The sequence below is a fragment of the Notolabrus celidotus genome, chromosome 21, assembly GCF_009762535.1.
Source record: "Notolabrus celidotus isolate fNotCel1 chromosome 21, fNotCel1.pri, whole genome shotgun sequence".
NCBI classification, from domain to species: Eukaryota; Metazoa; Chordata; class Actinopteri; order Labriformes; family Labridae; genus Notolabrus; species Notolabrus celidotus.
The window spans coordinates 14,579,755-14,592,789 of NC_048292.1; the positions used below are offsets into that span (position 1 = coordinate 14,579,755).

The 13,035-nt window shown below is 42.3% G+C and overlaps 1 protein-coding gene across 3 annotated transcripts in view; it reads right to left on the reverse strand.

The window, feature by feature from the left end:
• LOC117805473 overlaps nucleotides 1-13,035 on the reverse strand; it is a 198,485-nt gene that overhangs the window by 156,219 nt on the left and 29,231 nt on the right. Inside the window, exon 3 of one of the 3 annotated variants that reach the window (XR_004629430.1) lies at nucleotides 10,144-10,746. The exons of the other annotated variants lie outside the window; for them this stretch is intronic. The gene's annotated coding sequence lies outside the window, so the exon portion shown is untranslated. Of the gene's footprint in view, nucleotides 1-10,143; nucleotides 10,747-13,035 lie in introns of those variants that run through there. 3 annotated transcript variants of the gene reach the window in all.

A 13,035-nucleotide genomic window follows, 5' to 3' on the forward strand; every position in this document is an offset into this window, starting at 1 on the left:
GGAGGAGTGAACGCCGGGGAAATGTGCGCGCAGGAGGAGGACAGAACGGCTGGACGGGATTTGAATGGTTTAAAATTTGGGGAGCCAAAAAAACAAAAATTGGTTGGTGTTTTCCCAGGTTTACTCCGGCTGTGGATAGCAGTTTTTTTTCACTCTTTATTAGGAACACATCATGTAATGATTGCCATCAGGACATAAAGATAATTTTAACCAGTATGACAAAAAGTGTATCTAAATCTGATTACCAACCCCAGCTTTAATTCAAAAAACAGACATATACTGTACGTACAGTAACATGGCTTGTTGTGCAGTTAACTTTACTAACAGACTTTCCAAGCAGACTGTTCTCCAGCTTTTTCAGTGTGTCAATTTGAGAATTAGTGTTAGTTTAACAGCTCTCTTGGCCTTTTTAAGTCAAATAAACAAGAGGACTGCAGCCAGATACCAGCACAAATAGTGTAAATCTTTTGGAAACACTTTGTCTAAACAGCTAAAACGCAAGATAAGTAATCAGCTTGGGGCGTAGAGCAGATAGCTGTGAAACTTTGATAACTACAAGCTTGGAAACCGCTCACTCTAATCCGACTTCAACTTCTTGTGGAGATTTGGTCAACCCAGGCAGCCAAGAAAAGAGATGGCAATGACCACAATCCCAAATTCAGAATCCAATTGGTGATGGCATGGGGGGTGGGTGCACTTCTTAAATAAGGTTTACAGCATTATGAGACCCCAAATAATGTCAAAATGATTAAGAATTAGGTGAAATCTAATCTCATTTGAATTTGATTTTTGGTGCTAAACTGTATCTCTTTTATTAAATCAATCACGTTGATTTAAAAAAAATAGGCTTCACAGCACATATTCATCTCCAACAATGACCTCATGCAGTTTCCCAGAGTACCAACTCAAATATTTGACGACAGTCTAATCAAACTTTACTTAACATTCACAGCAACAGAGGCAGACTGTGTGCTATGAAGGGGCTGTCATGTGATTAAAGCATGCTGGTATTTGATGAAATGAGCGTTAAGATAACAGACGCATCGCAGAATTAATTTCATCAACATGTGCCCAACTGTGGGTTTGTTCCCTTAGATCAATATCAATAAATAAAATCTATTTTGAAGTTGGCAGGAAGGGCATTAATATCATCTCATCACACTTGGCTGAGCCTGCCAATCATACTTCCGGGGAGAAAAGGCGCATGTGTGAATGGAAGGGAAAACATCTCAGCCCCATATCCACCACCTGCAGTATCATACCACCCAATAAAAGTGGGATTATGGGAATAAGATTAGGCAAGAGAAGCAGTGTCCTCCCTCTTTGCTTTTGCATTACAGTGTGGAACTAAGGCAATCTTTTGGCAGTGTGCTCATGCAAACTCTGACAGCATTGCCCCTGAGTTGCCCATGCCTGGGGAAATGTGCTGAGTTAAGAGTGCTTCATTAAATCCTCACACATATACAGACACACACACACACCCCTGTCCCTCAGCCCCTATAAAAGTGCAGGTGCACAAACACACATACAGCACAAATGCAAACACAGGCACAAAAAAATGTACACACAGAGATAGGACCCTTGTCGCCTGCAGTGGGCTTTGCTGGCATGCTTCCTCCACCTAACTGTTATTGCATTAGCTGTTTAATGTAATGATGGGCAAGGTTTTGACTGTTTGCCATGCTTGAGGGCCTAAAGACACTGTAGGCTGTCAAACACAGCAGAGAGGGACACACCAAGGTCAGGAAGTATTGAGGCTGACACACGAGTGTGTAAACTAAATTAAAATGAAGTGTTGAAGCTGGGCAAATGGGAAAAAAGGACAGGAAAGCAGGGTGGAGGAGGTTTAGTGCTCCAGAAAGTCAATGACGGCAAATCCTCTGTTGATTTAATTCACACCAGAATAGAGTTAGATAACAACTTATATGCAGTGATAAGCTCTTACCCTAGAGTCCTGTTGGGTTGGATCTATCGAACAATCCACTTTTTTAACATCTAATAAGTGACTGAAAACACTCATTGTACAAAATATGCTGTATGGCTCTAATTTGTTTGGCAGAATGCTCTGAAATGCTAAAACTGAATGCATAACTTCTCCATTAATCATTTCACTTTAATTACTATTAAGGCAATAAGAAAAATTCTATTATTGTAGTAAATAATGGAACAACTCCTCGTGTCTCATAAACAAAAACTGAACTGTAAAGAAAGAAAAAGATTCCTTGAAGCCAGTCTGTGGAAATTTGCAATCTTTTATCTCAGCATGGGCGATGTTTTGGTGCAGCAAACTGCATAATGAGCAAACACGCAAAAACAAAGACTGAACTTGTCTAAGTGAAACATTATCAACCTTTATTTTTCAGTGTTACTTTGACTTTGTGCACAGAAGAAGAAAAACAGTGACTTGGTGTTAGTCCAAACTTGGGTAAACTAATTTGAGTCTTTATAATTCTGACTTTCTGGCAGCTCTAAAATATAAAGCCAAAAGCTTGCATCAGGAGATACTGGACAGAGTAAAAGCCAGTCAACGTAGGGCAGTTTTTTGTTATGTTTTCTTTTACAGCAGGGGTTCCCAAAGTGCAGTTCATGAAACAATGATTCGGGGGTCAGGAGACGCTTTCCAAAAAAAAGTGCAAATTTAGAATGATCTCAAATTACTTACTTAATCCATACTTTTTTACTTTGTTGCCACATAAAACTAGGGTTGCAAAATTCCGGGAATTTTCAAAGTTGGAAACTTTCCATGGGAATTACTGGGAATAAATGGGAATTTACTAAATTGAAGGTTGTCTCTTAATAGGGAACTTAAATATAGTTGGGGAAAATATATTTCAGCATAATCCTGACTAAAACAACCAGATTTCATGCAACTACAGTTGAATATCTATGCTATTCCTCAATCATATCCACATAGCACACTGCTTACTGCAGGGCTATTGAGACCACGCCCCCTACATGCACTGTGCATTCCTCCATCACATGCACAGATGATTTTTAGAATCCTGCAGAGGCTAGGCTTGAGAAGCTTGAGGGAAGATGCTTTTGTGTTTGCATGTTGAATGGGACGTTTTTGGAGGGAGAGGGGCTCTTTTCATTTAACATTTTGAATGGGACTTCAAAATGGATGTCTGCTTATAAGAAAACAAATATTTGTGCTTGGATATGACACCTTTCCATTAAATTACCCTCAATTCCCAGTTAATTCCCATCAATTCCCATAAATTGCCATAATTCCCATGGAAAGTCTACAATTTGGAATATTTCCCAAATTCTCCACCTTAACTTCCCATGGAAATTTAGCGGAAATTTTCCAGAAATTTACCGAAAAATTGTCCACCCCTTGGCAACCCTACATGAGACCCAAGTAAATGATCTACTGGTTCTTCCATGCCGCTGTTAGCAACATTTAACTACCTCAGGACAATGTGGGGGTCTCCAGTCTCTGGCTCTGTTATTTTTGGGGTCTCCACAAAAAGTTTGGGAGCCACTGATCTAAACAAATAAACCAATCCAGTGTTTAGCTAAAAGCACTTTGTTAAAGTTAGCCTTTGCTATCTTCTTGCCTCTGCTCTTTGGTGTGCAGATCATGGGTTTTATAGAAACAAGGATGGTACAGCAGCTCCCAGAAAGAGAAGCCAAATCTTTTTGAGCTCTCCGACTAGCTGCAGTATCGGTTATATTCTGCTGCCATCATAGCAGATGAGATTTGGGTCAAACTAGAAACTTAAAATACACGTCAACTACATATTCCTAAGACATGCTTTCTGTCACAACAATTTAGTCTTATCATGCAGAATCATTTGCAGGTGTTTAATTTGCAAGTTTGAATTAGTTATCTGATGTTAAGAAGCAGAGGTGTAGTGGTATGTTTGACAGCCCTGTTGAGAAATGTGGGCTCCTGTAGTGTATTTTTACAACATAAGCAGAGTAGAAGACGCACAGAGAGACAACTTAATGCACATCATCCAATCATTGAACTTCATCAATCAACTCCAGCATCTGCTCTGATGTGGACTGGCCCAACATGAGGGATCCTTGCTGTTCTAATCGGTAAATTAAGGGCTTGGTTAGAGAGAGGGGGCTTCAAAATACGATCCAGTGCAAAATGCCAGCACTTACTCCCATGATGGGAGGAGATGGATGCCTGCTGCCAATAGAGTCAATGGCACAGATGCAGTAGAGGTATTCACTTTCTCTTTCTCCCAGTTTGAAGCATTTGTGTAAGCAGGTGACTATTGACTAAACCTGTATGGTCCTCTCTCTTGTGCAAAAACGTGCAACAGGATCCGGCAAAGGAAAGCTAAGCCAAAGATGAGGAGTTTGGGTGATTCTTGGAAGCTAGGTTAAACAATCTGCAGTCATGACAGGATCCAGCAATGCCTATTAGATCAGTAACACTAGACACACTTCAAAATGGTATCAATGTAGAGAAAAATCAGAGGAAAAAATCTGAAGAAAAAACTTCAAGGTACAACTGGCTGTAAAGTCAAGAGGAAATTTACAGAGCTTTCAACTTATCCCTTATAAAATATGACGTAGTGTTTCAAAAAGCTTTCACTAAAGCATCGCAACTCCCTGATGGGAAGAAAAATCTCTTTTCCTCCTGCTTCCACAGAGAATGAAGAAAACAATCTGGCCATGTCATAAATAATTGAAAAAGTGATGATGTTTATTGGTTACAACAGAGGCTGTAATCAGATGGTAAGTGATGCTGACACATTACTGCTGTATATTACTCTCCTTATCTCCCGTCCTCGAGGGACCATATTGATCTTTTGAGCACTGAAGTCGAAACAAAGAGCTCCTCCACACCTCCCCTACCTGTCCTTTACAGGGTTTCTGTGTCAGAGAGGGGTTGCAAGTCAACTTTTACTGCTCTTTGTTTCACCCCTCTCACTCCCTCTCTCTCTCTCCCTCTCTCTCTCTGTCTCTTCTCCTGCTGGAATTGATGAAGAAAGTTAAAAGAAGGAGAGATGAGAAAAGTTGGAAACAAAGAGAAAACAGGATCCTGTCTTGTTTCAGCTCAGTTTATTGAGATGGGGTGACCTCTAAAAGCATCTTCTGATGGAGTATAAATTAAACTATAAATCATGTCTAAAAGTCTGTTATTGTTCTGCACTGTAACAAAGACGTGGCATAAACTGATGTTACTCTCAGGTATAATTGTAAAGGCTGTAAGAGCTCTGACACTTCAAAAATGATGGCTGACATAACAATGACTGAGTAAATCAGTGTTCAACCGACTCAAGTATATGAGGAGGAAAATGACTTCATGCCGTAATAAACTACGACTGTTCAGGGACCCGTCCATCTAAAGATATGAGAATTATGCTAATCATGGCGAGAAGACCTTGGAACATGCTATTAGCATAAAACTGCATGATGAACTGTTGCTCCTGAGGCTGTATGCATCAACGCCTGACGGCCGAGAGGTGGTGTGGTCTGCTGGCATCCTGCCAGAGCACTCAAGGGTCAATTAGGGCAGCTCAGCTGGGTTTTCAACCCGCATAGAACTTGACAGTCTGCTGGAGATCGCAGTAGTCTGCACACCGCTGAACCTTTGGGGTCCAGACAGGCAATTACAGACCTCCAGGTGAGGGCAGGTTGTTTTTTCTGAAGCCACAGTAGAAGCTGCTTCCGTGATCAGACACTGGTTGAAAGGTAGCTGCTGTTTAAGGTAATAGCAGAGAACTGTTTAAGGAAGAGGTCAAAGTTTGTGAGACTTGGATCGGCAACAGATTCCCTGACAAACCAGGGAGTAAAATGTCTGCAAACCTAAGAAAGTTTGTGACTTCTTCTTTTAACCGTACTATGTCTACACCTGCTGCTTGTATGAGCTAATAGGGATGATGATGTTTTTTCATGTCTTTGTATGGACATGGGTATACTACTTAATACTTGTTGTCATGAGCAGCTAAAATGTAACCGTATTGGTGCATCAATTCCAAGGAGTTCAAAAGAGCTCCACTGTTGTGGAATTCCAGGATTGATGCAGCATGGTTTTCCCATCAATTTGTATTTAATGTAATCTCATTTGTCAAAACCTTCATTCTACACTATGTAAAATGCAAATCAACAACTGGCAGTTCAGTTGGATATTTGGATGCCTTGTGCTTAAAGCATCTACCATGACCTTTAGCTGACCTCAAGCTGAGATGGAGTCTTCAAAGCCGCAAATTCTCCAAACCTCAACTTGTACTACCTCAAGAGACATCACTTGGGATGACTTGCCAGACTTTTTTGGTTAGTTGCAGTTAGAATGAGATCTTCAGGGTTTTCAAAAATCAAAGACCATTAGTCTTTACAACTATTAATTTTACATAAAGTACGGTCTAGGCCTGCTATGTTTATAAAAGCGTCTTGAGATACCATTTGTTGTGATTTGGCGCTATACGAATAAAGATTGTTTGATTGATTGATTGTTTGATTGGTTGGTTGGTTGGTTGGTTGGTTGGTTGGTTGGTTGGTTAGTTGGTTGGTTGATTGATTGATTGATTGATTGATTGATTGATTGATTGATTGATTGATTGGTAAGTTTTGGACTGTACTATGAAAGGATATTTTCACTGGAGCTTCCCTTCTCCATTGGAAATATGAAATGATGCAGGGAGGTGCACATTTAGTTAATCAATAGATTAAATGTTGTCACCTTTCCTACTTGGCATCAAAATTACAAGTCAGTATAACAAGTTGTTGTTGTTGTTGTTGTGGTTGTAGGTCTGAAATGCCGGTCAAATGCGTCTAATCTGTAGCAAAGCCAACAGCCTCTAGCCAGAGCTGTGGCTCTATTTGATGGCTACTGCCATTATGCCATGGTGCCCTATAACCCTGATGTAAACAAACACAGATGACAGATAGCATCTCACAGCGCAACGCAGTTCGGCATTATTTTGATCCAGAAAATGGAGATACAGTTGTATGTAGGCTGTCTTTTTAAACTGGCATATAATCACTGAATGGGAGCAATAAGGAACCAGCAAAGGCATGTGGACTTAACACTGCAAGGAGGGCTAAAGGCCGGTAGTGATAGCAGAGCTAGCATCAGCCACACTCAGCAAACTAATTTGACATAATTAACCCACAAACTGTGTTTAGCCATTTTCAATAAGCTGGGGTTGCTTTTTAACTAGGTGTTTTCTTCCCTCAAGATGACTCAGTCAGAATTTAACTTTCGTTTATATGACTTGTTGGTTCATGTTTTAAAAAGGTTACATTTTCAGAGGAATGATGAAGGATTTATGAGTAAAGAAATGTCCTGGAGTCAGTCTACAGGAGAGGGTTTGTAGTGAAGCTTTGATGGAACATACTAATGGAAGAAGATTCTCCAGAGACTCAGAGTTAGTCCTTTAGATGTGTCATGTCAGATTTCCGTCCACTCATATCCTGTCTTGGGTCCTCTTAGAGCAGGTGCAACTATGACTACAAAAGAGGTGAAAAGGACAAAGTTCTGTGCTGCTGGAGTGAGGGTGAAAAGTTGGCCGTGTGCACTGCATGTCAAACTTTAGTGTGCTTGTGTGTCACTGTCGTTTGTTTGAGCACACATTCAAGCATCTTCACAATGACAATGCATGGCACTGAAAGCCTGCAGCCACATTCCTGCCAGAGCAGCAGCCTGCATCTCTCAGCTTACTACATGAGGAGCACAGTTAGAGGACACAGACGCACACAGACACACACTGTACAAACACTGTCACAGGAAGTTGTGCTAAAAGTGCAGAGGACAGATGCACACTCAGCTGGGGAGGGTAGAGGGAAGCTAAAAGCATTGAAGGGCACACCTAACACTACAGTCACAGTGAGAGTGTGAGAGAGGGGCAGGATAGAAAGTACATGGGTAGCTAATGGCCAGAAAATCAGATAGCGAAATCCAAACAAAGTACAAAACATCTACTTCAACCTTGAAGGTTCTCTTTGAAGCCAATCACGTCAGAGGGAAAATGACAACAGGAAGGAAGTCAGGACCAAAGCAGGGCCAACGTCAGATCATCTTCAATGCCTGCATTGCTACGGGAAGTAATTCAAAGTGATGTGTAATTAATTTGGGTTGATTATGAAATTAAGGCGAGAAAAATGAGAGGTGTGTGTGTGTGAGTGGTGTGGAATGATGGGGGGTGATTTGACCTTGGTTGGGGACAAGGCTGGCTCCTACTAGGGATGAGCAATGATGTTCAAAAACTCATTCACTTAGTAAAAATCAAAGACATACTGAAAATACTTTTTCATTTAAAAAGTTGTAATACTGTATTCCCGCCAGACGGTGGCTATAGAGCGTCTTAAAGCTGTTTGCTAACCGCATTAAGCAACAGAAGAAAAATGCTAACTGCATTAGACAGCAAAAGCTGAACATTAGCGAAAGTCGCTGCGCAGTGGAGGTTCTAGACCAGTTTTACTGGGGGGGCCAGGCTGGGGCCAAGGGTGTTGTCAGAGGGACACATTCAACCCTGACAAAAGAGACTGAGAAGGGCGAGGACCGGCTGAGAACAAACTGGCACAACATTAGTACATCCCTATATACTAGACATATATACTACTGTGTACTATATCAAAATGCAGACTGACAGCAGCTGTTTGGCTGTTTACACTCAACATGAGTCCCTTAGCGTTCTAAGGGACTGGAACCAAGTGCCACACACGTGTTCCGCCTGTAACATCAACGCAATACCGAAGCTTATTTTTATTGTATAATATTTGTTTGTGGAGGGGAGTCACGGTTTTGTTTTTCAGGGGCACTGCCCCCTGTTGGCCCCTCCCCAGAACCGCCACTGACGCTGCGATTCTCTCAGTTTCTGAATCTCACACTACTACACACGTATTTCAGGAAACTGAGCATGGCTGTAACATGTAAACATACACGCCACACTGTGTCACAGAAACACTGACATAAAGATCCTGCTGCAGGTTAACGCAACTGCCACACAAACGGGCCGTTAACGGGACCGGGATGGGGGGGGATTATTTGAATAATCGTTGAACAGATGCCAATGATTATCCAATAGTATTTTGGCTTCAAATGCCCATTCCTAGCTCTTACTAAGGATGGGCAATGATTTCTGAATATTCGTTCACTTAGAAAAAATCAAAGACCTATTGCAAATATTTTCTCATTTCGAAAGTACAATTTTTCACTGTTTTTACAGGTGCCTGGTTGAAATAGGTACTCCCACCAGAAGATGGCTATAGAGCGTCTTAAAGCTGTTTGCTAACCGCATCAAGTAACAGAAGAAGAAGAATGCTGATTGCATTTAACAGCAAAAGAAGAAGAAAAACGCAACCAACAGTCGCAGCTATTTTTTCAGTTTCTGAATCTAAGACTACTACACACGTATTTCCAGGGACTGAGCTTGTCTCCATGTAAATACACGCCACGCCAAAGCGGCAACCTCCGGTCTAAAAGTGAGTCCAATGCAGAAGTGTTAAAAGCTGCAGTTCATCAAGGATCCGCTTGAGGCTGGCTCCGGAAGTACAGGAAGCCACATACACACCAATTCAAAAAAGGCGATCTTTACAGCAGAAATAAACATATTTACAGCCTGGTACAAAAAACGAGTGTAGTCTGGATCTCTCATTTCTCGATGCGCTCTCACTATGAGGGCGGTGAATTTTTTTCTAACGCGGCATTTTTGAAGATATTGAGATTACTAATCTTCCAATGAGAGGCACAGCTGACTGCAGGAACACTGTAGCTGTTGGCTAGGAGGCTCAGACTCCGCCTCTTTACATCACACTGGCTCGACAGAAGCAATATGGCTGCCACCGATGATTGGTCTCAAAACAGCTCTTCAGAAACAGATGGGTGACATCACGGATACAACGTCCATATTTTATACAGTCTATGGCCACGCCTCGTCACAGAAACACAGACATAAAGATCGAGACAGACTCTGCCAGTGCCCGCTACTAGCAGCACCTCGTTGCACCTGCTGCTGGTTAATGCGACTGCCACACAAACGGGCTGTTAACGGGACAGGGGGAATATTCGAATAATTGTCAAATAGATGCCAATGATTTTCAAATAGTGTTTTGGCTTGAAATGCCCATCCCTAGCTCATACCTTGTCATTTTTTGAATATGGCTGCTCTTTGATTTCATATGAAAAGACACATTTATTTCTTTAATATATAACAAAACATATAAAGACAATGGTTCTCAGTTTACTCCATAAATAGATGTTTTTATTTTTGTCCTGGAGTGAACTGCACATAAATTGCAGCCTCCACCAAAATACATTTTCACACACAAGCATAAGAATCCATTAACTTTTTATTCGTGCTGACATTTTGACAGATGTAAACATTTCTTTACATATTGCTGCCTGCAGTATATACCTTTCACATCAACTGAAGCTTTTCCTTTCGTTTCATCCATCAAAAAGCATGTTTGAAAAGAGGAACAAACTGTTCCCTTTTTCAAGTGCTGCCCAGAAAACTGCGAAACCTGTGAGGAGTGATAAAGTTCAACAGAGTTGAAACCCCCAGCTGTCTTCCACATGAGCTTTCAGCAGGCAGGGACAACACAGTGTGTTCCGTCAGTGTTCTCACCACTGGCTCCACCGCGGCGAGCGCGTATTGACTCTGTGGCCTTCGTGTCCATTGTGCACACACTTTCCTGGCTCATCTCACCCGCAGATGCATTCACATCGATTCCTTCCTCCCCGGCCCGCCCTTTTCTCTCTCTCTGTTTCTCCAGCGTGATCATGCCGTCACCTTTTCTGACCAAATGATTTGCCTGTTCATGCTCTCATTCACACTGTATAAAAAAAAAGCAGATACTTGGCAAGTGAGATGGGCAACTGTCCCTTTTTGTTGCATTAAATGTATTCACCCCTGAGCCCCGACCCAGCTGAGGAGTGACCACACGAGGCTCGTGGATTTGTCTCTGAGGGTCAGTGGGGTGTTCAGTGAGTTGAGGATGATGTAAGCTGGTTTGAGGAGTAGATGCTCTGTTAGATGAGCCTAGATTCTCTTCTATTGCTCGCAGCTCAACATGCCATAGCTCTCCTTCATGTTACAAAGCCCTCGTTAACAGAATCGGGCTGCAGACAAAACAGACTGTTAAAGCTACAGAAATAAACAAACACTGCAGTCTAACTTCACTTGTGAATGCACTTCCACTGACAAGTGAATCTGATGAAGCATGTTGTTCGCACAGTTGCACTTTTGAGTGAATAAATACTGTATGAATTTATAAAGCACGCTGACACGAGCATCCCAGTATGCCATGATTTACCGTCGCTGCAGGAGTCCTGCTGTCGCAGCACCTGGAACAGCACTCTTGTAAATACTGTGCAGAAGCAGTCGTACTTTATTGATGCACGCTTCCACTGACTGCACACATTATCTAAGTCCTTATCCAAACTTACAGCCTCACTGCATGATGTTCATCCCTTTTTACTCAGACATGATCCTTGTGCTAATCTGGAAACCAAACTTCAGATTTCCAAAAATAATACCCTCTTTAATTCAGCACAGCGGACAGTATCATAGTTAACACTCTTAATACCACTTATAATTTGGCATATCAAAGGCCTCTTTCACCAACAACAACACAATGGTGCTGTGTAAAATAAACTGATACCTCTTTTCGACCAACATAAACCGGGTTCTATTTCCAGGCTGGTGCTTGCGCTGGTTTGGAGCTGGTTGAACTCGCAACGCAGCACCCGTTTGTTTTTCCACCCACTCGAGCCCGTGGAAGAGGCACATCATGATGTCGGATTTACGTGACAGCTTTTCCCAGCAGTGCTAGCGCAAACTTTCCCTCACAACAACAACGATGGTGGACAACGGCAGCTTGTCTCCTCGGCCGCCCACTGCTTTGCCTTGGAATCCATTAGTCTCTTTTATTGTTTTGCTGCAGGACAATGATGGAAACACGTTTGGTTTGTGTTTTTGATCACGGCAACCCCGCTCCCCGCCCCCAACGTAAGCGGTGAGTGGTTCTAGAACAGCAAAGATTTGGAGCCACTCTGGAACCGGATTTCCCGGCTGGGAGCCGGTTCACTCACAGTCGAAACACGAAAAACTGGTTCTCAATTGAGCACCGGCTCCGAACCGGCCCTGAAACTGCCTCGGTCGAAAAGGGGTATGGGTGGTTCTGTTAGCTCCAGTACCAAGATCCCAATGATAACCTCAGCATGCTAACATGATCACCGTGACATCTCTAAGTGCTTTTACATAACATGCTATCTTCACGCATTCCATTCATATGCATTCATACTCATGACATAGGCACTCATCAGTATTACCTATGCCCATTTATACACATTCACAAGCTCAACCACTCGGGTGATATGGGATTTGATGTCTTGATCAGGGACTCTTTGACATGCCACTGAAGGAGCTGAGGTTGAACCGCCAACCTTCTGACTGAGAGAGTTGCCCTACATTCAGAGAGGTGCTGATGTACCTATGGCAGGGAGGTGGGGGAGCTTCATTTGCTCAATTTAATTTTTTTATGTAATTCCCTGAACATAGACGCACACAAAGCAAACCTTCAGCCTTCGTCTCTGAACACACAGCAGTGTCCCGCCCTGCCTCCTGCCGTCTCCTTTCCTGCACGTGACTGACATTTTGACAGTATTCATTAGCAGCACATTATATAAAGAAAATAACGCACCTCACATTTTGAAATATTTCACTCTATATTCTGTCATCACAGCAGGTTATAATCAGTGTATGAGGCTTGAGTTAACACAAGACATCGCACCTCAATCAATGCATTGACCAGAGGGACATGTGCATGTTTCAAATACTGCAGGCTATCAGATGAGAGGTGCCGAGACCGACAGGAGATCAAGTCTGGTTCATTGATCACGAATGGTGATCTTACACTGATAAGAAAGGGGGGGTGTTAGCATGCAAAGCTAAGGTCCCATCCACACGAATGTGGATGTTTTTGTAAACATAGTTTACATAGTTGCTGTGCATCCCAACCTAAACAGAATTTAAAGTCACTGACAAGGAGGTTTTAGGGTTGGCCCGGGTTCATTTCAAGCCTGCGACCCCTTTCCCCCACTCTCTCACTGTTTTCAACTCT